Here is a 22,617-nt window from a genome sequence, read left to right as displayed (position 1 = left end):
TGCTTGATCTCCTCTTATGATTTATCAGATTAAGCCTATGGCTGACTGAGACTCTTATTTTACACACATATGTATATATGTATGCTCTACCTGGTAGGTGTGATAGGCAACCTCCTAGATGACCCCATTGATCTGCCTCCTAGAATTCACACCCTTATGTAATTCATCCCACTTGAATCTAAGCTAGATCTAGTGTTCGCATCTAACAAACAGAAAACAGCAGAAGTAATGAGATATCACTTCTACGATTCGGCTATAAAAAGACTGATTTCCATCTTGGGCCCTCACTTGCTCCCTTGTTCTGAGGGAGCCAGCTTCCATACTGCAAGCTGCCCTGTAGAGAGATCTACATGGCATAGAACTGAGGGAGGCCTCTTGCCTACAACCAGCAAGGAACTAAGGCTCTCGAGTCCAACACGCCATAAGGAACTGAATCCTTCTAATGACTATGTGTGATCTTGGAAGTAAATCTTCTATCAAGCTTTACAGATTAGACCACAGCCCTGGCTGATACACTGACTGCAGCCTCTTGAGAGGCCTTAAGTCAGGGGCACTCAACTAAGTTGCACACACATTCCCAACCAAGAGAAAACATGTACTAATTCCTTGTTGTTTTAAGGTACTGGATTTTGGGTTAAGTTTCTACACAAGAGATAACTAATATAAAACTAATATAAGCATGTGATGTGTCTGAATTATATTTTAGGATAGACAGATGTAATGAAAGGTATATCCATCCCCAAAGAAGTACAAAAACTTTACTCATGACGAAGCTATAAAGAAAGAGATACAAACACATTGGTTTATAATTCAAAAAAGGTGAGCTATCTTTTTACCAGGAATTTATAACCAGAGGGAAGTCTAGAAAAAACTCATTTCTGAATGTCCACTATTAAGAAGAGGCTATCCGCTCCAGGCACCTAAAACAATTCATTAAAAAGCAGTGTAAAGCATGTAGATACAAATTGTAAAAGCCTTACTCTACAAAAGCTCTACAAGCTCAGATATTAGGATCCTTGCTTGATAAGGTGCAAGACGAGTGTTCAAACTAGTACCTCACACAGTATACATGCTGCCTATTTTTAAATTAAGCACAATAGAATGCCACTTTCTTGAAAAGAAGAAGTACAAAATGGGCTGTTTATTGGAGAGACATAAGAAGGTAATCGTGGTATTTGCAAAAACCAAAACCAACAAAACAAAATAAAAACACTGAGCAGAGATAGATATTGCTATAGACGTTAGAAAAGACTAACTTCTAAACATTTCCAAGGATCTGGCTATATTCCATGGTGAAACTCCCTAAAACAAACAATGGCACAGTAGACGGAGTCTCTCAAATTTAATACACAGTATCACAAATAACACTCCTTCCCCTGAAAAGGGGTAGAAAAGAGAAAGAAAACTTTGTGAGTCAAAAGTTTTCTCTAAATGCAGATTTTAAAAAGACAAAAAACCAAAGTTAGAAAGGTATTATCAAGGATGAATTCAAAATTAGGATAGTCAGAGACTAGAATTAAAATATCAGAAAAGACAAATGCCAATTTGAGGAAGGGCAAATAAGAAGAGTTAAGAATGAGAGACTATTTTGTGAAGCCACATTTAGAACATGCACTGGAGGAAGAATGGTCTTTGCTGCTTAGCAGGTATTTTAACAGTTAACAGAATTTTTATTTATTTGCATCTTCCTATTTAGAAAAAAAAAGTAATTCTTTAAGCTAAAAGTGATAGAACAAAGAATGTCTATGAGTGAATTGTAGGCCCAAGTAGAGTAAGGATCTCCAATTCCTGGGCTCACACTAAACAAAGCAAGACATAGAAAGAACCTGTTTTGCAATTGTAATTTTGGAGTCCTTATCAAACTGCTCAAGGTTATTCACATAGGCTATCTTTTTTTTTTTTGAGCTTTTATTTCAATCACCCGGTGCTCATCATGACAAGTGCATTCCTTAATCCCCATCACTTATTTAACCCATCCCCCCAACCCACCTCCTCTCTCATATCCCATCAGTTTGTTCCCTGTAATTAAGAGTCTGTTTCTTGGTTTGTCTCTCTTTCTCTCTTTTTCCCCTTTGTTCATTTGTTTTGCTTCTTAAATTCCGCATATGAATGAGATCATATGGAATTTGTCTTTCTCTAAGTTATTTCACTTAGTATTATACTCTGTAGCTCCATCCATGTTGTTGAAAATGGCAAGATTTCATTTTTTTTTATGGCTAAACAAAATTTCACAATGTATATATACCACTACCTCATTATCCATTCATCAATTGATGGAAACTTGGGTTGCTTCCATCGTTTGGCTATTGTAAATAATGCTACCATAAACATAAGGTGGGAGTATCTCTTTGAATTAATGTTTTTGTATTCTTTGGGTAAATACCCAGTAGTGTGATTGATGGATCATAGATTTGTTCTATTTTTAACTCTTTGAGGAACCTCCACACTGTTTCCCATAGTGGCTGCACCCGTTTGCATTCCTACCAACAGTGTAAGAGAGTTCCTTTCTCTCCCCATCTTCACCAACACCTGTTGTTTCTTGTGTTTTTGTTTTTATCCATTCTAAGTGGTGTGAGGTGTTATTCCATTGTGGTTTTGATTTGTGTTTCCCTGATGATGAGTGATGATGAGCATCATTTCATTTGTCTGTTGGCCATATGAGTGTCTTCTTTGGAGAAAGGTCTGTTTATGTCATTTGCCCATTTCTTAATTGGATTATTGGTTTTGTGGATGTTGAGTTTTATAAATTCTTTATATATTTTGGATACTAACTCTATTGAATATGTCATTTGCAAATATCTTCTCCCATTCTGTAAGTTGCCTTTTAGTTTTATTGATTGTTTCCTTCACTGTGCAGAAGCTTTTTCTCTTGATGAAGTCCCAATAGTTTATTTTTTATTTTGTTTACCTTGTCTCAGAGGAACTACCTAGAAAAAAGTTGCTATGGCCAATGTGAGATTAACTACTTTCTGTGCTCTCTTCAAGGATTTTTATGGTTTCAGGTCTCCCATTTAGGTCTTTAATCCACATTGAATTTATTCTTGTGTATGGTATAAGAAAAGTGGTCCAGTTTCATTTTTTTGCCTGTTGCTTTCCAGTTTTCCCAACACCATTTGTTGAAGAGACAGTCTTTTTCCCATTGGATATTCTTTCCTGCTTTGTCGAAGATTAATTGACCATATAATTGTGTTTATTTCCGGATTTTCTATTCTTTTCTATTAATCTATGTGTCTTATTTTGTGAAAGTACATTATTACAGCTTTGGAGTATGTCTTGAAGTCCAGAATTGTGATGCCTCCAGCTATGCTTTTCTTTTTCAAGATTTCTTTGGCTATTTGGGATGTTTTGTGGTTTCACACAAATTTTAGAAATATTTGTTCCAGTTCTGTGAAAAATGCTGTTGGTATTTTGTTGGGGATTACATTAAGTGTGTAGACTGCTTTGCTTAGTATAGACATTTTAACAATATTTGTTATTCCAATCCATGAGCAATGGAATGTCTTTCCATTATTTTTGTGTCATCTTTAATTTCTTTCATCAGTGTTTTATAGTTGGTACCAGGGTAATGCTGTCCTCATAGAAGGAATTCAGAAGTTTTCCTTCCTTTTCTATTTTTGGAATAGTTTGAGAAGAATGTATTAGATATTAACTTTTCTTTATTTTTTTAAAAGATTTTATTCATTTATTTATTTGAGAGAGAGAGAGTGATTGGGGGGAAGGTGGAGAGGGACGAGCAGACTCCATGCTGAGCATGGAGCCTGATGCAGGGCTCGATCTCACCACACTGAGATTATGACCTGAACTGAAATCAAGAGTCAGACACTTAACTGACTGAGACACCCTGGCACCCCTAACTCTTCTTTAAATGTTTGGTAGAGGGGCGCTTGGGTGGCTCAGTCATTAAGCGTCTGCCTTCGGCTCAGGGCATGATCCCAGAGTCCTGGGATCGAGCCCCACATCAGGCTCCTTTGCTGGGAGCCTGCTTCTTCCTCTCCTTTGCTGGGAGCCTGCTTCTTCCTCTTCCACTCCCCCTGCTTGTGTTCCCTCTCTCGCTGGCTATCTCTCTCTGTGTCAAATAAATAAATAAAACCTTTAATAAATAAATAAATAAATAAATAAATAAATAAATAAATGTATGTTTGGTAGAATTCACCTGTGAAGCCATCTGGTCCTGGACTTTTGGTTGTTGGGAGTTTTTTTTATTAGTAATTCAGTTTCTTTGCTGGTAATTGGTCTGTTCAAATTTTCTATTTCTTCCTGTTTCAGTTTTGGTAGTTTAGTTTCTAGAAATTTATATATTTCCTCTAGGTTGTCTAATTTGTTGGCGTATGTTTTTTCATAATATTCTCTTATAATTGCTTGTATTTCTGTGGTATTTGTTGTTGTTTCTCCTGTCTTGTTTGTGATTTTAATTATTTGGGTCCTTTGTCTTTTTCCTCTTGATAAGTCTAGCTAGAGGTTCGTCAATTTAATTGTTTTTTCAAAACACCATCTCCCGTTTTCATCGATCTGTTACATTGGTGGTGGTGGGTTTTTTTTGTGTTTTTTGTTTTGTTTTGTTTTAGTTTCCATATCACTTATTTCTGCTCTAATCTTTGTTATTTCCCTCCTGCTGGTTTTAGGTTTTATTTTTTGTTCTTTTTCTAGCTCCTTTAGGTGTAAGATTGGATTGTTTAAAATTTTTCTTGCTTCTTAAGGTAGGCCTGTATTACTATGAACTTCCCTCTTTGAACCAGTTTTGCTGTGTCCCAAAGGTTTGGAACCATTGTGTTTTCATTTTCATTTGTTTCCATGTACTTTTTCATTTTTTCTTTTATTTCCTGGTTGACCCATTCATTGTTCAGCAGCATATTATTTAACCTCCTTCCAGATTTTTTCTTGTGGTTGACTTCTATTTCCATAACACTGTGGTCAGGAAAGATGCATGGTATGACTTTGATCTTCTTTAATTTGTTGAGGCTTGTTTTGTGGCCTAATATGTTATAATCTGGAGACTGTTGCATGTGCAGTTGAAAAGAATGCATACTCTGCTGTTTTAGAATGGAATGTTCTGAATGCATCTGTTAAATCCATCCAGTCCAGTGTGTCATTCAAAGATATTGTTTTCTTGTTGACTTTCTGGTTAATCTGTCCGTCGATGTAAGAGGGGTGTTAAAGTGCCCTACTATTATTGCATTATTATCGATTAATTCCCTTATGTTTGTTATTAGCTGCTATATGTATTTGAGTGCTCCCATGTTGGGCATGTAAATATTTACAATCATTATATCTTCTTGTTGGAGTGTCCCCTTCATTATTATATAGTGTCCTTGTCTCTTGTTACAGTCTTTATTTTAAAGTCTATTTTGTCCAATATAAGTATTGCTACTCTAGCTTTCTTTGGATATCTATTGCATGACAAATGTTTCTCCATCCCCATTTCCTCACTTTTTTTTTTTTTTGAGAGAGAGAGAGTATGCGAGTGAGTGGGGAGGGACAGAAGGAGAGAAAAAGTCTTAAGCAGGCTCTGCACCCAGGGTGGAACCCAAAGTGGGGCTCAATCTCATGACCCTGAGTTCATGACCTGAGCCGAAGTCAAGAGTTGGACACTTAACCAACTGAGCAACCCAGGCATCCCTCCATCCCCTCACTTTCTATCTGCAGGTGTCATAGTGTAAAATGAGTCTCCTGTAGGCTGGATATAGATGGATCTTGTTTTGTTTTGTTTTTAATCATTCTGTCACTCTATGTCTTTTGATTGGAGCATTTAGTCTACTTACATTCAAAGTAATTATTGATAGAAATGTATTTATTGCCATTTTATTACTTGTTTTGTGGTTGTTTCTGAAGATATTCTGATTCTTGTCTTTCTCTTTCATGGTTTGCTTTCTTTAGTGATATATTTGGATTTTTTTCTCTTTACTCTTTGCATATTTATTAGTAATTATAATCTGTGGTTACCATTATGTTTGTGTATAAGATTGTCTGCATAAAGTATTGTCATTTAAGTTTGAACCCATTCTTTACTGCTCTCCTCCCCATGTTTTAGGAGTATAGTGTCATATTTTACATCCCTTTATTTTGTGAGTTCCTTGACTGATTTTTACAGAGACATTCATTTTTACTCCTTTTGTGTTTCCTACCTTCATATGGTCATTTTTGGTCTTTCCACTCAAAGAGTCCCCTTTAGTACTTCTTGCAGGGCTGGTTTAGTGGTCACGAACTCCAGTTTTTGTTTGTCTGGGAAACAGTTGATCTCTCCTTATATTCTGAATGATAGCCTTGCTGGATAGAGTATTCTTGCCTGCAGGATATTACCATTCAGCACTTTGAATATATCATGCCACTCCTTTCTGGCTTGGGAAGTTTTCACTGAAAAATCTACTGAGAGGCTTATGGGATTTCCTTTGTATGTAACTAGCTTTTTTTGTCTTGCTGCTTTTAATATTTTTTCTTTGTCACTATCTTTAGTCATTTTAATTACAATATGACTTGGTGTGGATCTGCTTTTGTTGATTTTGTCAGGGGTCCTCAGTGCCTCCTGGAACTGGATATCTGTTTCCTTCTCCCAGATTAGGGAAGTTTTCAGCTATTATTTCTTCAAATGAATTCTCTGCCCCCTTTTTTCTCTTCCTTTTCTGGGACTCCTGTAATATGAATGTTATTATGTTTGATGGAGTCACTGAGCTCCCTAAGTCTATTTTCATTTTGCATAATTCTTTTTTCTTTTTTCAGCTTGATTACTTTCCATAATGCTGTCTTCCAGGTCATTAATTCATTCCATCAAGTGTGTTTCTCATTTCATTCATTAAGCCCTTTTTCTCTGCTATGCTATTCCTTATCTCTGTGTTAATGGCCTCACTGATGTCCTCCACTCTTTTCTCAAGCCTAGAGAGTATCCTTATAATATTGCTTTAAATTCTCCATCAGGAATGTTACTTATATCTGTTTCTCTTAGATCTCCAGCCATGGCCTTGTCCTATTCTTTCATTTGGGACAAATTCCTCTGTCTTCTCATTTTGTCTAAGTTTCTGTGCCTGTTTTCATGTGTTAGGAAAGTCAGCTATGTCTCCTGTTTTTGAGGGTAATGGCCTTATGAAGAAGAGGTCCTACAGTGCCCTGCCATGTAGTGTCCCCTGTTCCCCAGGGCCTGGCACTCCTGGGAGTGTCTGCATATTCTCTGTTATTCTGTTATTCTGTCCTAGCTGTTTTATCCTTCAGGCCAGTTGTCTGCAGAGGTTCTCTTTGCCTATTGTGGGTGGTGCTTGGTCCCTGGCCTGAATCTGGCACATTTTAACTAAGTGTGCTCTGGTCTGCTTGTGAAGTAAGACCTGTCACCACTGCCGCTGGAACCAAGGCCTTGCAAAACTCCTGGGTTGGGAAACACAGTGTTGGCTGGGGCATGGGCTGGTCTTCTGGGGTAGGGGGACTAAGATAAGCATAACTGGGTAGTGTGGTTCCACCAAAGCTTGGGGGTGCTGGGCTTGATGTAAGCAAGTTAGGTAGCAAGTATCAGCTCTGTGCTGGTTCCACAGGTGGCCCTATAATTATACTGAGGGGAAGGGGAGGGCAAAGGCATCTATTGGTTCCTTTGTTCCTGGAAGGGTCTCTCCATGAACACTGCCTCTTTGGGGCACACTCCAAGATGAGCAAATAACCTTCCCACCATGTGCGCCAGGCACACTTCAGATCACTGTTTCCACACACTATGTCCATGGGCTATTTGCCTTGTCTTTCCTCCAAGAGTAGCCCCAATGTCCTCTGAGGTTTCTCAGAGCCAAGCATGCTGACCTTTAAAACTCTAGGCTTTAAGCCCCACTGGTTGTAAGAACTCATGAAATTTAGGTCCTCTTACTTTTCAAGCCAATTGCTATGTGGATTCCATTTTTCCAGGTACTCCTCTGTGTGCTAGTCTCTCTCACCCTTCTCCATGACTGTGGCTCCCTCCCCACCATAGTGGCCACAATAGGTTTCTCTCCCAAGCCACATTTCTGCACTTCCTACCTTCATAAGTGTGGCCTCTTCTCCACCTTTAGTTGTGGAGTTTATTCTGCCAGTCTTTAGGTTTATTTCTAGGCTATTTAGGATGATTTGATAGTTATCTAGCTATATTCATGGGACAAGCCAAGTCTAGAGTCCTACTTTACCACCATCTTCCGATCCCCATAGACTATCTTTAAGCAATGTACATCGTTAATGATAAGCTTAGCTGCTAATTTTCTTGAGACATACAGACATTCTTGGATTAGTCATGGAGGGGATTTATACTCACTTCACATCCATATGATCTTACTAGTTATTTATGGTGTATTCTGATTAGGTGGTGTCTCCACGGACCGGTTAGTGCCACTGCCTTAAAGGTTGATAAATATTTTGACTATATGCTTATGCATGGATAAATATTAAATCTATACACTGTAGATGAAAGCTAATCCTGGAATTTAACTCTCCAGAAATTATGGCAACTGAGGATATAACATAGACCAGAGCTATCTACATCCGACAACATCTGGGTGGAAGGGATATAAGCATATGATAAGTATGCTTGAAAAAGATCACTAAGGAATAAGTTTGTTGGGATATAGACTTGGCTCTTATTCTCACATCTGTGGCATCAAACAAAAATGAGAATAAACCCTTGGGTGGTTTAATGTGTATAAAAGTTTTAAAAACAATGTCTGGGGGTGCCTGGGTGGCTCAGTTGGTTAAGCATCTGCCTTCAGCTCAGGTAATGATCTCAGGGTTCTGGGATTGAGCCCCAATTTGGACTCTGCTTTGTGGGGAGTCTGCTTCTCCCTCTCCTTCTATGCTCTCACACTCTCTCAAGTAAATAAATAAAATCTTAAAAAACAAAACAGAGTCTGGCATATAGTATGTACACAGTAAGTTTTAGGATAAAGCCTTGGAACTCAGAAATAAGGCCCCCTTACCAATAATTACCTGATGGAATTTCAGAAGTTGCCAAAGGTTTTTGCCTTACAGTCAAAAGAAATAAAAATCTTGGGAATAAAAAATATTTATTTTTTTATTGTCTACAGGTCCCACAGGCAAATAATGTATTGAAGATGAAAAAGGTTTTAACAACCAATACAATCTTAGCCCTTAGAACTCTATTCCAATCTACCCACAGGGGATGATCTTTCCAATAATTCACGAGGACTGAAATCAGGTGCTTTGTATATTGGGTCTTAGCATTTTATGAATTTTGTATTACTATAGGTTTATATATGCTCTATATTTACTGAGATCCTGCTTTCACAAAGGGGTTTGTAATATATACTGCCACTAGTCATGTTTGCAAGTGTTTATCATGCATCAACATTATCAGCATTAGCAATTTTAAATATGTTGCTAATAAAAAGGGGCATCTTTGTCTTGTATTAATTCACATTATAATGTTTTTAACAAATGAGATAGCTTTGCTAAATATTTTAGCTTGTTGCCTGTGTTAGAAACATGGAGTGAGGGCATTTTTGAGGTTATATCAAAAGTTATGGTAAAAAGTGCTTACATAATTATAGGTAAATGATCATTAAAAGTTTTAGGCTTTTAAAAATATATAGCACAGCTTTAAAAAAGGTATAACAAATTTTTAAGGGTTCAGATGATTAGATGAATTAGTTCAAAGAATATATAAATTAAAGAAGTTTATTTATGGGAAAATGTTTTTAAAAATATTTCAAATGCAAACTTTGGTGGGGATGGTGTGGCCTGGGATAGCATGCAGGGGAGGACCCAATTTAATCATAATAGGTTTAAAAGAAAAAAATATGCCTGAGGTAGTCCTAAAACAATAAGTAAAATTTTAAATATATAACTGGGAATAGAATGTTCAATAAAGTACTGAACTTTGTATAAGACAGTGGTATTTTCCAAGAGAAGAAATGATGTTAAGCTATAATTTGAAATGATATTAAGCTTTAACATCCTATAGAGAGAAATATTACCAAAATCAGGCTTAGTAACATTGACTTGCTATAACTGTCAAGACATTCTAGAGCTTACAGCTAAGGCAAATAAAGGATGGGACAGAAAGGTAAGGCAAGAAGGTTTTTCTCTTCAGAAGGTGTTCTCTGCTATGCTTCTTAGAAATCTAAGTTAAATTAGATTAAAAGGACCCTATTTGTCAAAGATGATGTGTAGGACAGAACTTGGCTAGCCATGGAGGATACATGCCAAGTGAAACTGAAAGTGTTAAAGCAATAAAGTTGTAAATGTACATTTGCTTACCTATCTCCAGTTTAAAACTTGATATCCTGTGGGTTGGGGAATAGGAGTTTGAACTCAAAATGATTGCTAAGGAGTGGTGTACAATTTAAGACTATGAAACTCCAAGAGTGAAGACAGAGCAAGCCCCATTACCCAGAACGTAAGGGTTAAGTCTCTGCAGAGTCATTTTACAGGCTTTACAGAAAAAAAATTCCGAAATTGAAGAGATGAGAAGCCTCCCCTGCTAGCCACAGCTTATTCTTTAACAGAGAGGGATGGAATCAAGTGCCTTCTCACAGAGATTTGCCAGAAATGAACTCCCAGAGAAAGGAAAGCCTCCAAGGGTGAGGTTTATCTCAAAATAAAGAAACACACATATTTTTAAAGATTATGGAATAAAAGAGGCCCTAAAATATGTATTGGGAACTTTAGTTTGGCCCAAATCAGAGGCATTTTTAATACATAAATACCCCAAAGGAATAGCAGTGAAAGGTGCACATATCTTTAAAAAAGGTAGTGTTGTGTTGGAAAGAAGAGCCCAAAGTTAAAGAAAAACAGGATAGCAGGATTTTTAGAGTGACACATGTTTTTAGATACAATTACATGGAACGAACTTGGATCTCAGGTTTCTTTTGTAGGGGAGTCAGGACAGACCCCTAGAGAGCGTGTACCCAAGGGCTAGAGTCACCTGGAGAAGCTGAGAAATGAGCTTTGCTGGAGTAGGCAGTTTGGTCTTCCCACAACTTAAAATAAGTCAGAAACCAACAGGGCTCTTCGGTGGCCCTGAGGGGGGTGTTGGGGGACCTCCTAGAGAAGAGATACTCATTCCCACCAGGTGGGTTAGAACATTTGTATGTTTGAGGTTGGAAGTAAGTTACGGAGATTCTTTCAAAGTCTCAAAGAAGAAGGTACTGTCATGTAACAGTTTAAAACAAAGTTTCCATTCCTAGACAAGTCTCTGGGAATTTCCAGTTGGCTGGCAGTCACAGGAAGAAAAACACTTTTAATGCCTTAGTGTACAATGTACGCCTGGTCGCTGACTACCGCAGTCAGGAGTCACCCAGGATCCCTGGTTATTGGTCAAAATAGTCATACGACTGTGGTCTCCTCAAAGCATCTGGAGGGGAAACTAAATCCAGGAATCTGTCCCTTCTCCAGTTCAGGCCAACTGGTAGAACATGCTGTTGGGCTGCACACTGAAACCAGGTGGAGTCTTCAACTATGGACATTAATTTACTTTCAGACCCAGTCAACTTTTAGGACACAAGTATTACAAGGTATCATAATATCATATTATGAAAAGCTTAGGAAATTATTTGTCTTTCATATCTGTATTCTTAAGTAATAATAATAAATATTTATTGAACACTTTCTATGTACCAGGCACCTTGCCAAGCACTTTACTACATTGCATTTAATCTTCTCAAAAAACCTTGGAGGTTCTATCTATCCTATTTTATAGATTAGGAAACTAAGACTCAGAGTAAAATACACAACTGCTAATGGTAAAGCTGGTATTCACATCAAGGATTATTTGACTGTGGAGACTATGATTTTGGGCACTACAGCTTATCACATCCTTTAATTAAAATATGCTTATAAATGTGTGAGATGACACCAGTTTACTGTTCTTAACCGAAATGATTTCTTCCAAATTCTGGGAAATGAGGAAACTCAAGTTTGCTTCATCAGCTACTGGTGACACAGAAAATCCAAGGTATCTTTCAGTATTCTTTTTTCTATTGTCCAAAGTCCCAAATAATAGGAACGTTTTGATAATTAAATCTTAACTTGTATCCTTTCTTAGGCATTAAAAATTAAATGACTTAGTGACTCTCTCTTGAGACACTGTAAATATCTAGCAGATTTCAGTTTCTTATTTTAGAATTCAAAGGTCACTTGACTCTGCTAGAAAACCATTACCACAGTCCTTTTTACCTCCACGGAGGGGGGAAAAGTGTATCCTTTGGGCAGCTAACAAGCCTCCTTAGTATAACTAGATAAACAGAGTGTAAATAAGAATATACCCTCAGACACAAATTCCCCCAAGTATTTTCAAAACAGACGTTTCTCATTCCTTCTTCACTATCTTATCAGAACATTAAGACCTTCCTCTTTTGCATTTTATCATTTTTGGTAAACTCTTTCATTTGAAATATCTTATTGATTCTTTAAGACAACCTTTTATTAAGCATTAATTTTGCACATATGTACTATAGATATTTGCATGAAATCAATCTGAATAACCCAGTCACAACTTTTTCCTAACAGAAAAATAAAGCATTAGGTAAAACCATATACTTTTTATTCACTCATGCCCAATTTTAAGATCTAAGTATAAACATCTTAGAAATAAATTCTTACCTTACTTAGAGATCTGTGCCTTTCAGTTGAATGCTGAGTAGTCCATAAGAATAAAGATTGAATTCAGGTACGTAGGAGAGGGAGGGATTAGGAATGCAGTATGAGGCAGAGAGTAAAGTCTATGATATGTTTGGTTAATTATCTATAATAAGTTAAAGAAACCAATGATGTTATGCAAGACTCCACTCCTTCTTTCAAATTAAACCCCACCCAAATAAGGATCAGTGTATTTTAAAAGTCCAGAAATCACAATGCCCATTACAGATAATAAAATGGAGTGGCAAAACACTGACCTATGGAAATGGTACACTGCTCCGATCTCCATGCTATGCACACCAGTGGTCGCATCAGCAAGAATCATGATCCATGGAGCCTTATAGGGCGAGGCTGCTCTATGACCTCCACATCCAGAGCAAACCTAATCCGGTTTGCTGCAGAGCAATAAGGAAAAGTGTACTTCGGCACCCCTGGATGGCTCAGTCAGTTAAGCATCTGCCTTCGGCTCAGGTCATGATCCCAGGATCCCACAGTCCTGGGATCGAGCCCTGCATCGCATCAGACTCCCTGCTAAGCAGGGGAGTCTGCTTCTCCCTCTGCCCCTGCTCGTGTGCTCTCTCTCTCTCAAATAAATAAATAAAACCTTTTTAAAAAAAAGTGTGCTTCTGGTTGCAGTGGGTGTTGACAGTTCTATGAAAAAGAACCATAACCCTACACAAAGTCGTAACTTATCTGCATCTACAATTCACACTGCAGTTCTGGTTGCTAGAACACCCAAGCTCAACAAAGTTGGCTTCAGAGAAAAGCCTTCTTTGTAAAGACTTACCTGAACTCTTGGGGGACAGCTTAACAGTGTTTCTCCTTTACGTTATCATATCATATTATGAAAATTATTGGGTATTTCCTTATCTCTCTCTTCTCTCTCTCTCTCTCTCTCTCTCACACACACACACACACACACACACACACTTGCAGTAGAATCCAGGATCCATGCTTTACTCACTCCTGTATCCCCAGCAACTAGCACCGTATCTACTACATACCCGCACATTGACCACTAAGTGGTCAGTATTTGCTTGTTGAATGCATGGCACAAAAGTTACAAAGTAAACAAAAAGATACTTTACCAAGACAATAGCTTTTGCGCATTACTCCCCACATCTACTTTGTCCTCCTGCCACGTAGAGACTGTCGGAGCAGAGGACAGGGTCCATTTGGAGAACTCCTTTCCCTTTCTTTCCCAACTCTTTCTTGCTCTTCTTCTACTCAGGAGCTGTCTTGCATGAGACTTGTACCACCCACTGCAAGTTGAGTCGGAGGTCCCTGCCCCACTCCCCGAATCTCGAGTCACCCAAGCCAATTTTTATCATTATTTAGTAAGATCAACTGTGACTTAAGATCAAACCGGGACTTCTTTAAAAATGCGGGCAGTCCCAGCTTTTACTTCTCAGCCCCCAGGGCTGTGTAGTTCCCTGTACATTACAGCCGCGCTAATGTTAGGTTAAGAAATAGCTAAGATCCCAAAGCATACACATGGGGAGGACAGGCTTTCACAGAATCTCAAAATAGAAGAACTAGATATTCTTTGAACATTTTTGAAGTTTTAGGATGAAACACCATTTACACAAAAAGATATTTATTATCCAGAGATTGTTCAAGCTGAAGCAAAAATAGAATTAAGGTTTTTATTTATTTTATTTATTTTTTTTAAAGATTTTATTTATTTATTCGACAGAGATAGAGACAGCCAGCGAGAGAGTGAATACAAGCAGGGGGAGTGGGAGAGGAAGAAGCAGGCTCATAGCAGAGGAGCCTGATGTGGGGCTCGATCCCACAACGCTGGGATCACGCCCTGAGCCGAAGGCAGACGCTCAACTGCTGTGCCACCCAGTTGCCCCAGAATTAAGGTTTTTAAAAATATCAACGGCTGAGGGTTGCTCTGAGGTTTGTGTCACAGGGAAGGTTACTACAACATTTATACCACAATTGAAGGCTAAATGGGTGGTTTTAGGTCACGTACCTCTCCCTTGTGATGTATTTGTCACTACCTCTCCAGGGAGGGGTAACTGAAAGGAAGCAGGGTGAGCCATTAGGGTCCTAGGTAGGGAATCCCAGAGGACCACTGCTCGGAGAGGTTTAGCTCTTAGGCTCTGAGATCTGTTTCCATTCCAGGTACCTGTTTGGGCTCTCCCCTGCAAAATCCTTCCATGATGTCTTCAAGTTTCTGGAAGGAGAGCTGGCGTATGGAACAGTTAGCCTTGATTATATCTATCATGCATATGCACCTCCACTAAGGCTCAGAGAAAATTTAAAGTAATGTTGGCATTTAACACTCATTAAATTTGCAAAAGTTCTGAAGAAATAAAAGTATAACTGTCATGTAATTTGAGGATGGGAGAGTAGCTGCTGGCTGAATCCTCAGAGATCAAATAGGGCTGAAATTAATAACCCAACTGGAGACTTTCAATTGTCAAAACACTGCAGAAGAAAGTGAATTTGATCTCTAAAGCTGAGGGGTAGACAGACATGACTGCAATGTAAAAGATGTTAAATTGGTCTTAGAGGCAGACTAGGCATTACGGTCTTCATATATTAGGCGTTTGCTAAATCAGTTCAATCAATATTTATTCCTAACAAGAAACAATCTCCTAATATCCCAGCTGGTAGATCATTTGATCTGTTAAATTCATTTATTTTCCAAGATGCTGAATGTGCTATTTGTCATCATTTGTGCATGTCGTCCTTTCCTGGTCCACGGTTGCTACAGAGCTGCCACATCATACTCGGGGGCTTCTGATGGCCTGCTAGATGCTTTCTGTGACCTCCTCTTTGTTTTCTGTTTTCTCTGTATTTCTACATGTCTCAGGTCTAGAACAACCTCGACTACCTCAGTTTTGTAGTGTCTTTTTCTTTAAATTGCTTCCAAGTGCTTTTACAAATCCTAAAGGATCACTCAGGGAAATAGGCAGGGTAGGTTACCCCCTGCCTCTTTTAGGATGAGGAAACAGGTGCTGAGAGTGGACAAGTGATGCATCTAATGAATAAGTGTCAAAATGAGCCTCACACTAGATATCTGCCAGTCCCCTGACATATCAACCCACCTTCTGACTCGGGCCGCGGCTGAGTCAACTACTGGCTGAGCACAGGTGCTCCTGACGGCGCTGCATCTCAGCTATAGTGTGTGTATCTCTTGTTTGTTTCAGGAACTCTCTGCTTCCTGGTGAGAATCCTGAAGGAGAGAAAATTAACACCCTCCAGTGTTTATCGTAACCTGTAGAGGTTGGGTTGTTCCTCTCTCCTGTGTCTATGATTGACAGTTCTGAAGGGTCTCTCCACCAGAACTAAGCCCCAGTTGCCCACAGGGATAGCCAACTCAGGCACACGGCCTTGTGTCAGCTCTCCTTCCTCCCTTGTTTCACTCTTCTCAGGGGCCCGTCCCCTATTCCCTGGGCTCACTTTCCAAAGTCAACCACTTGCATAAAAAACTTATCTCAGGTTCTGCTTCCCGGGAGAACCTAAGTTACAACAGGCTGCAAACACATTGTTTTGATTTTCTAGTTCATTCTTCTTCTTATCCTATTAATCACCAGACCTAAAGTTCAATACTCATCTATTTTTCTACTTACAAACAAGGGCTATAGATCTATATACGTATAACCCCTTTAAGCTCTGTAGAGACTTGCACACATTAGGTGCTTAGTAATAGGATACTGTGGTTACCTTGAAGGTAGTGATTGTTTAAGAAGAATGATGCATATGTAAATATGAAGAGATACATAAATTGCTCTTCTACAGGTGACTTAAAAGAGCTGGAAGGAGCTATCTTTACTCAGTGACATTTCTAGGGTCAGTTTACAAGAGTTCCATGCCCGTAAACCTTCCTGGCTGGCTTTTTTTTTAATCCCACGTTTTCTAATAAAAAGTAAAATTTTAAGGTTATGGCTTCTTCTTTTAGATATATTGATGACTTATTTTAAATAGTCTCACTGAATGGAGAAAATAGAAGGATGTCTTCATAAATTTGAGCTACAAAGCAATAATATCAATGTTTACCAGTTTTAATTATACACACATACATGTAATGGGGGTTTGCCTCACGAATTTTATAAAGATGGAACATTATTATTCATATTTGTTTGTTTCTGGTACAAAAAAAAGCATCACATACCAGCATAGGATCAAGAAAAACCAACTCCTGAATGTCAGACTATTCTTGATTTGGAAAGGACAAATTTAAACATAAATAACAGTATAAGAGGAACAATTCTATTCAGCTTGTGCAGACTATCAGATCAACCGGTCACAGTGCTTTTTATAAAAGCCAACAAGGTCATTTTATAATATTTGGCAGATGCCAGAAATCAAGCAGCCTGAATGCGAACATTGCTTTGATCTCTGGTACTAAAGATGGAGATGCAGTGTGTTAAGGTATAAATATGAAGAAAAGAAGCCAAAACACAGCTTCTGGAACTTAGAGCTATTGATTGAAATATCTGTCACTGTGGAACGACCGATGGAGGTTTTGTCATGCCCTTCCTAAAGCACATATATACAGTCTACATACAGTGGCCAAGGAATCCATTTCTTTCAAGTCCTAAAATAGAATTACATATAACAATTATCCATCACTATTCTATGGGCTAAATACCAGAGTTATCCATATGATGAATAACTTCACGTAAGTATTAAAAAACTTTTAAATTGTAGTTTGTTTGAACACAAAAAGTAACAATAAGTCATATCAGTTGAAAAATAATGACATGAAATCTGTTTCCATAATTGCTCTTAATGTTTCAGGGGAAAATATGTATATTCAATTTTTAAAAATTCTTCTCAAAGCTCTGAGCAATTTACTTTTTAGTCAGAAAGTAAAATATCTTTGTTTCCATAAGCCCATCCTTTGACTTCCTATTTCACTAGAATATAAGTTCTCCTAAGTACATTATCATGGCTTTCCCTATTCTCTAATATTATTATCAAAATTAAATTCATATTTACATGACTATCTCGGTAAAAAAATAGTTACTAAAGTACTTTAAGAAATTTTGCTTAAAATTCTAGATGTTGACTTGGCAATAACCACTAATAGCACAGAGTCAGAAAAGAGCTAGGAAGTTATTAGAGAGCCACAATGAGTGAAAAATAGAAGACCTTACAAATGGCCACTACAGGTGGCCACATTTTAATGGTGCAGAGGGCCAATGAGACTCAATAGGATCCAATAGGATCCATGACAGAAAAAACTCTTTCAAGCCCGTGGTAAGACTAAGGCATCAACTACCAGCAGACAGGATGGACTTTATTGGATATGCATCATGAAGTCTTCACTCTGCAGGAAATTATATACTTGCTTTGGAAATGGGGCAATTATGCGAAATGTTAATGAATGCTTTCAGACAAAAGAAGTGTCAAAATAGCAAAGTGGGATTGGATTTTGTGAGGAGGTTAATTTCTAAAGGCAGCACATGAAGCAAAACACTCACAAAGTCAGAATTACCTCTGAAATTTCCTTATGAAAATCCCTTACCACATAAGAAACAGACAGAGATAATCTCGAGTTCAAAATTTTTGCCTTTTGGATTTTTATTGTTAAAATACAGAAATGGACTATTATTTCTTTAGTTTAGATGACTATTTTTCAGTTGAGGACCCAACATAGCTGGCTTGCATTTAGGGTCTATGTGGTATGAAGAATATCTATTTAAAAGCAAATTTTTTCCTAATCACTATGAAATAGTTGCGCTCAAAATTATGCAGTAGGACAATTTTGGAAAGTCACAGAACACTGGATGGAATCAATTACCTTTAAGGTTTGGCAAGGTATTTTTGCTCACGTATGAAAGCAGTAGTCCTTGAGGTTACTCCCTACTCTAAGCTCTGGGTCTATGAGATACGGTCATTTCTATAAGGAAGAAAGTAGTCAGGAATATTGCTCCACAATAAAGAACATCAGAAAAACCCATGGCAAAGTGCTACATGCTGACTTATTGCTACTAAGACTCTAGGTCAGCACTATGCCAATCACCTAACTTTGAATTCACAGTTTGAATTTTTAACTTGGCCTCAGAACTGATGGTCCTCTGACATAGGACTGAGTCAAAAGTTTGGGTCAGTTTTGAGTATAAATTTTAGCAATGGAGAGATCTACATTTGAACCTCAGAACCACAATTTAAAAACATTTTTTTACTTTGAGATAATCATAAATTAGCATGCAGTTGTAAGAAATAATACAGAAAGATCTCATGTACCCTTTACCCAGTTTCCCTGGAACAACCTACAAAACTAAAGCACAATATCATAACCAGTATATTAGTTTGCTAGGGTAGCCATAACACAGTACCACAGGTTTGGTGGTTTTAAACAACAGAAATTTATTTCCTCACAGTTTCAGAAGCTAGAAGTCTGAGAACAAGTTATCCACAGGGCTGGTTTCTTCTAAGCCCCTTAGCCTCAGAAGCTGATGTTCAGGTGAGCGAAACACCTCAAGGTGTTGTCAGAGATGGCTTCTCTTTGCTTGTAGATGGCTGTCCTCTCCCTGCATCTCCATAGTGTCTTCCTTCTGTATGTGTCTATGTTCAAAATTCCTTTTTTTTTTTAATAATTAAACTAGTCATATTGGATTAGGACCCACCCTAATGACCTCATATCAACTTTAGTTCCTCCTTAAAGATTCGATCTCCAAATATGGTTACATTCTGAGATACTGGGGTTAGAACTTCAACATATGTATTTGGTGGGTTGGTGGCGGGGGGAGGAAGGGGCACACAGTTCAGTCCTAGTACAGCTAGGATATTGACATTCATAAGTCAGGAAACAGAACACGGCCGTCACCACAAGGATCTCTCATATTGACTTTTTATAGCCACATGCACCTCCCCTCTCTCACCCTACCTAACCCCTGTCATTCACTAATCTGTTCTCCATCTGTATAATTTATAAGACTCTGGATCTTATTTTTATATTGCATTTTAGTTGGCCTTTTCTGGCACAGATCCAACAAGGGAAGGCAGGGGATGCCATTTCACTATTGCCGAGTAGAGGTGGAAGTCCAGGCTCCCAAATGGTCACCACTGTCCTGGGTGGGGGCAAGTTTCTCCTTATTGCCTAGGAAGGATGCAAGTCTGTTTCTGTTCAGCTTTCCCTGACACAACCCCAGTGGCAGGGTGTGGCATTTTCTTACAGCCTCTAGAAGGTGGAAGTCTAGCCTTTCCACCACAGTTTTTCTGTCATGTTTGGCATGAATGGAGAGATTATTGTCTAAATCTGTCTGTCTTGCCAGATTTCTTCTTTCCTGGTCTTTTTAGTAGAGAGAAAAGGCTTTGTTTGGGCCTTTTTGGTCTATGCCTGTTGGCATTTCTGGGTTGCCGGCCTCTTCAGCTTCAAGTGTAGGATATATGAGGCTTAAAGAAAACCCAGGGAATTCTCCACATTGTTGTTCCTTGAGTCCTAGGTTCCTTGTCTGTTGTCTTTCTTCTTTCTATTTTTCAGAGCTTTGTATTTGTTTTATATGAAGTGTTCAGGGGTTTTCTTGTGCTTCGTGGGAGGAAAAGAGATAAGTACTTCCACTTGATCTTCCTGGAAGCAAAGTCCTTCACTGTAGCTCTAGCTATTTGATCTTTTTACCAGTTTCCTTATCTCTGAGACCTGGAAAACATCTACCTGGTAGGGTGGTGCAGGTGAGCGAACAAGACCATTTGTAAGGTGCCTGACTCATTACCAACACTGCCCTCTTTTTGAAATGAAACTGTGCTACCAGTCACCTGATCTTTCAAGTGCATATTACAAGACTTCCTCTGAATCTTCTAGTTCCAGGGAGACTCAGTATCTGCCAGACCCCTATATTCTCTTAATATCATTTCTTTTTTTTTTTTTTTTGAGGCACTATCACTATTTTTAATTTTATGGATAGGCAAACTGAGCCTCCGGAAGTTGACATTATTTCCTCAAACTCATTTATTACTGTCATACCTAAGACAAATAGTCAGCTTCTGGTTTTAAAGCTAGTTTCTTCCTGCAGCAGCACATACTGCATTTCACCAAACATACTATCAAGACAAAGCAATGCATAGGTTTTTATTCCTTAACACACAGTCCCACTTTGAAATAACAGATTAGAATTTACACACATGCATACACAAAAACACACACGGCACTCTACAGAGTTACTTTAATAAATACTATGTATTGCAATGTGTAATTTTTCAACTTAATATCATTTCTGACTCTGCCCCTGGAGTTGGCAATTTTGCCCTGTAAAGACAATTGATCTTGTTAGCAAAGCTCCTAGCATATAAGCATCTCAAATGTCAACTCAAATTCAAGTTCCTCCTATATTTTTGTGATTTTACAGTGTGTCTTTGGGACAATCCTCAGCAACAGGGCCATTTCCTCAGTCACAGAATAGGGATAACACTTGATACCTTCCTCATAGGAACAGAATGGTTACACATACAAACACTCTCTTCTAAATAATAACCTCACCGGTAGCAAAAAATTGGGGAGCACACTCCTGCAATAATACAATAACAACACTGTCATTATCACCAGTGTTACCCTGTCTTTACTCGCATTTCCCCTATCGTGCCACAGCAGAGTGAACCAGAATTATAGTGAGGTGGCAGAACAGAGGTGGCGACAGCTACCAGCAGAGCCAAGGACTATAGCAAGGGGAAACTCAGGACCCCAGTCGTCGCAGATCGGGTTTTCCTTGACTATAAGATAACAATAGAGGTACATAGCTAGGGTAATGTATAGACACAGTCTTATTTTTCCTACATTAAATTCTTGGATGAGAGCTATCCATAAGCAAATCTATAACATTCCAAAAGCATATAATTTATTGGGTGAAGAACTCTAACTTTTAATTAATTTTAGAACTTTATAACAATGGAGTACACAATGATAGTTTCATTAAGTTATTAAACAATTTACAGTTTTAGAACTGGAGACAATTGCAAGGTACACGGTCAAAACCCTGAGGTTGACTGGTTCAGCTTTGAGGTCCTAACAAGTCAAAGTCATCTGAAGGTAAAGATTTTTCTCATACATTTTGAGGAATTTCAGGTATAGTGATTTGATTGCCGCCCCAGTGATCTGTTTAAAATATTTACTTTTCTTTAAACACAGTAAATGAGCCAATCTAACTTTCACATACCTATTTTTCTGGAAGATATAATTTTGTCAGAATCTCTTTCCCCACTCTGGAAGGGACTTGAAGGATAAAATTCCTTAAGAGCAGTCTATTTTATATGAAGATCAGATGTCTTCCTCATTGGAAATGTGTTTTGTTTCTGCGTGTTGTAGAAGGAACTTTCATGGGCAGAAATAAAGGTTTACCATCTCCAGATGAATCAGATGCACCCTCATTTATTCTTTTCTCCTATCATTTGTAGAGCTCAAGTTTACTCAAACTAGGATTATATTATTTCAGTTACTAGGAAATGTGAAGAATGTCTCAAAACACATAGGAACTATTTACTTCTCTACTAAAAACAAAACAAAATAAAATAAAACGAAAATTTCCTTGAGGACAGAAGTCCTATTTATTACCTTGTCACCCTAGCACCAAGGATACTCATTGCCTAGTAACTAATAAACCTTTACTGAACAAAAGGGACGTGAAAGGAGGAAAACAAACAAAAGGAATAACTCAAGCAATTACTTTAAAAGTTACAATGTAATCAGTGCTCAAGTTGAATGTTGTAGGGGAGCAAGACATGTAAAAATTTTATAGACTATATTAAGGAAGATCAGATTTCATTGTTCAACCCTTGAAAAATAGGCGAAACTGAGGCTGTGTTAGTCACAGGGCAAGATGCAGGGACAACAAGATTGAGGTTGTGGTTTAGCAGCCATTGGTGGGACTATCAAGAGAGGGGGAGAGTTGGGGCTAAAGTCTTGCAAGGGTCAGTAGAAAATTTTTTTGTCCTTCAGCATTTTTCACAGGAAAAATAATGTAAATGGGAACCTTAGAAATGCATGTTTCTATTTTCCAATGCTGCCCTAATACAAGAGCATTAAAGACAGAGCTTGGAATTTTGACTCTGGGGGGATGGAAAGGAGCAGAT

Source organism: Ailuropoda melanoleuca, chromosome 1 (genome assembly GCF_002007445.2).
Source record: "Ailuropoda melanoleuca isolate Jingjing chromosome 1, ASM200744v2, whole genome shotgun sequence".
Taxonomy (NCBI): Eukaryota; Metazoa; Chordata; class Mammalia; order Carnivora; family Ursidae; genus Ailuropoda; species Ailuropoda melanoleuca.
This window is presented reverse-complemented; position numbering follows the sequence as displayed.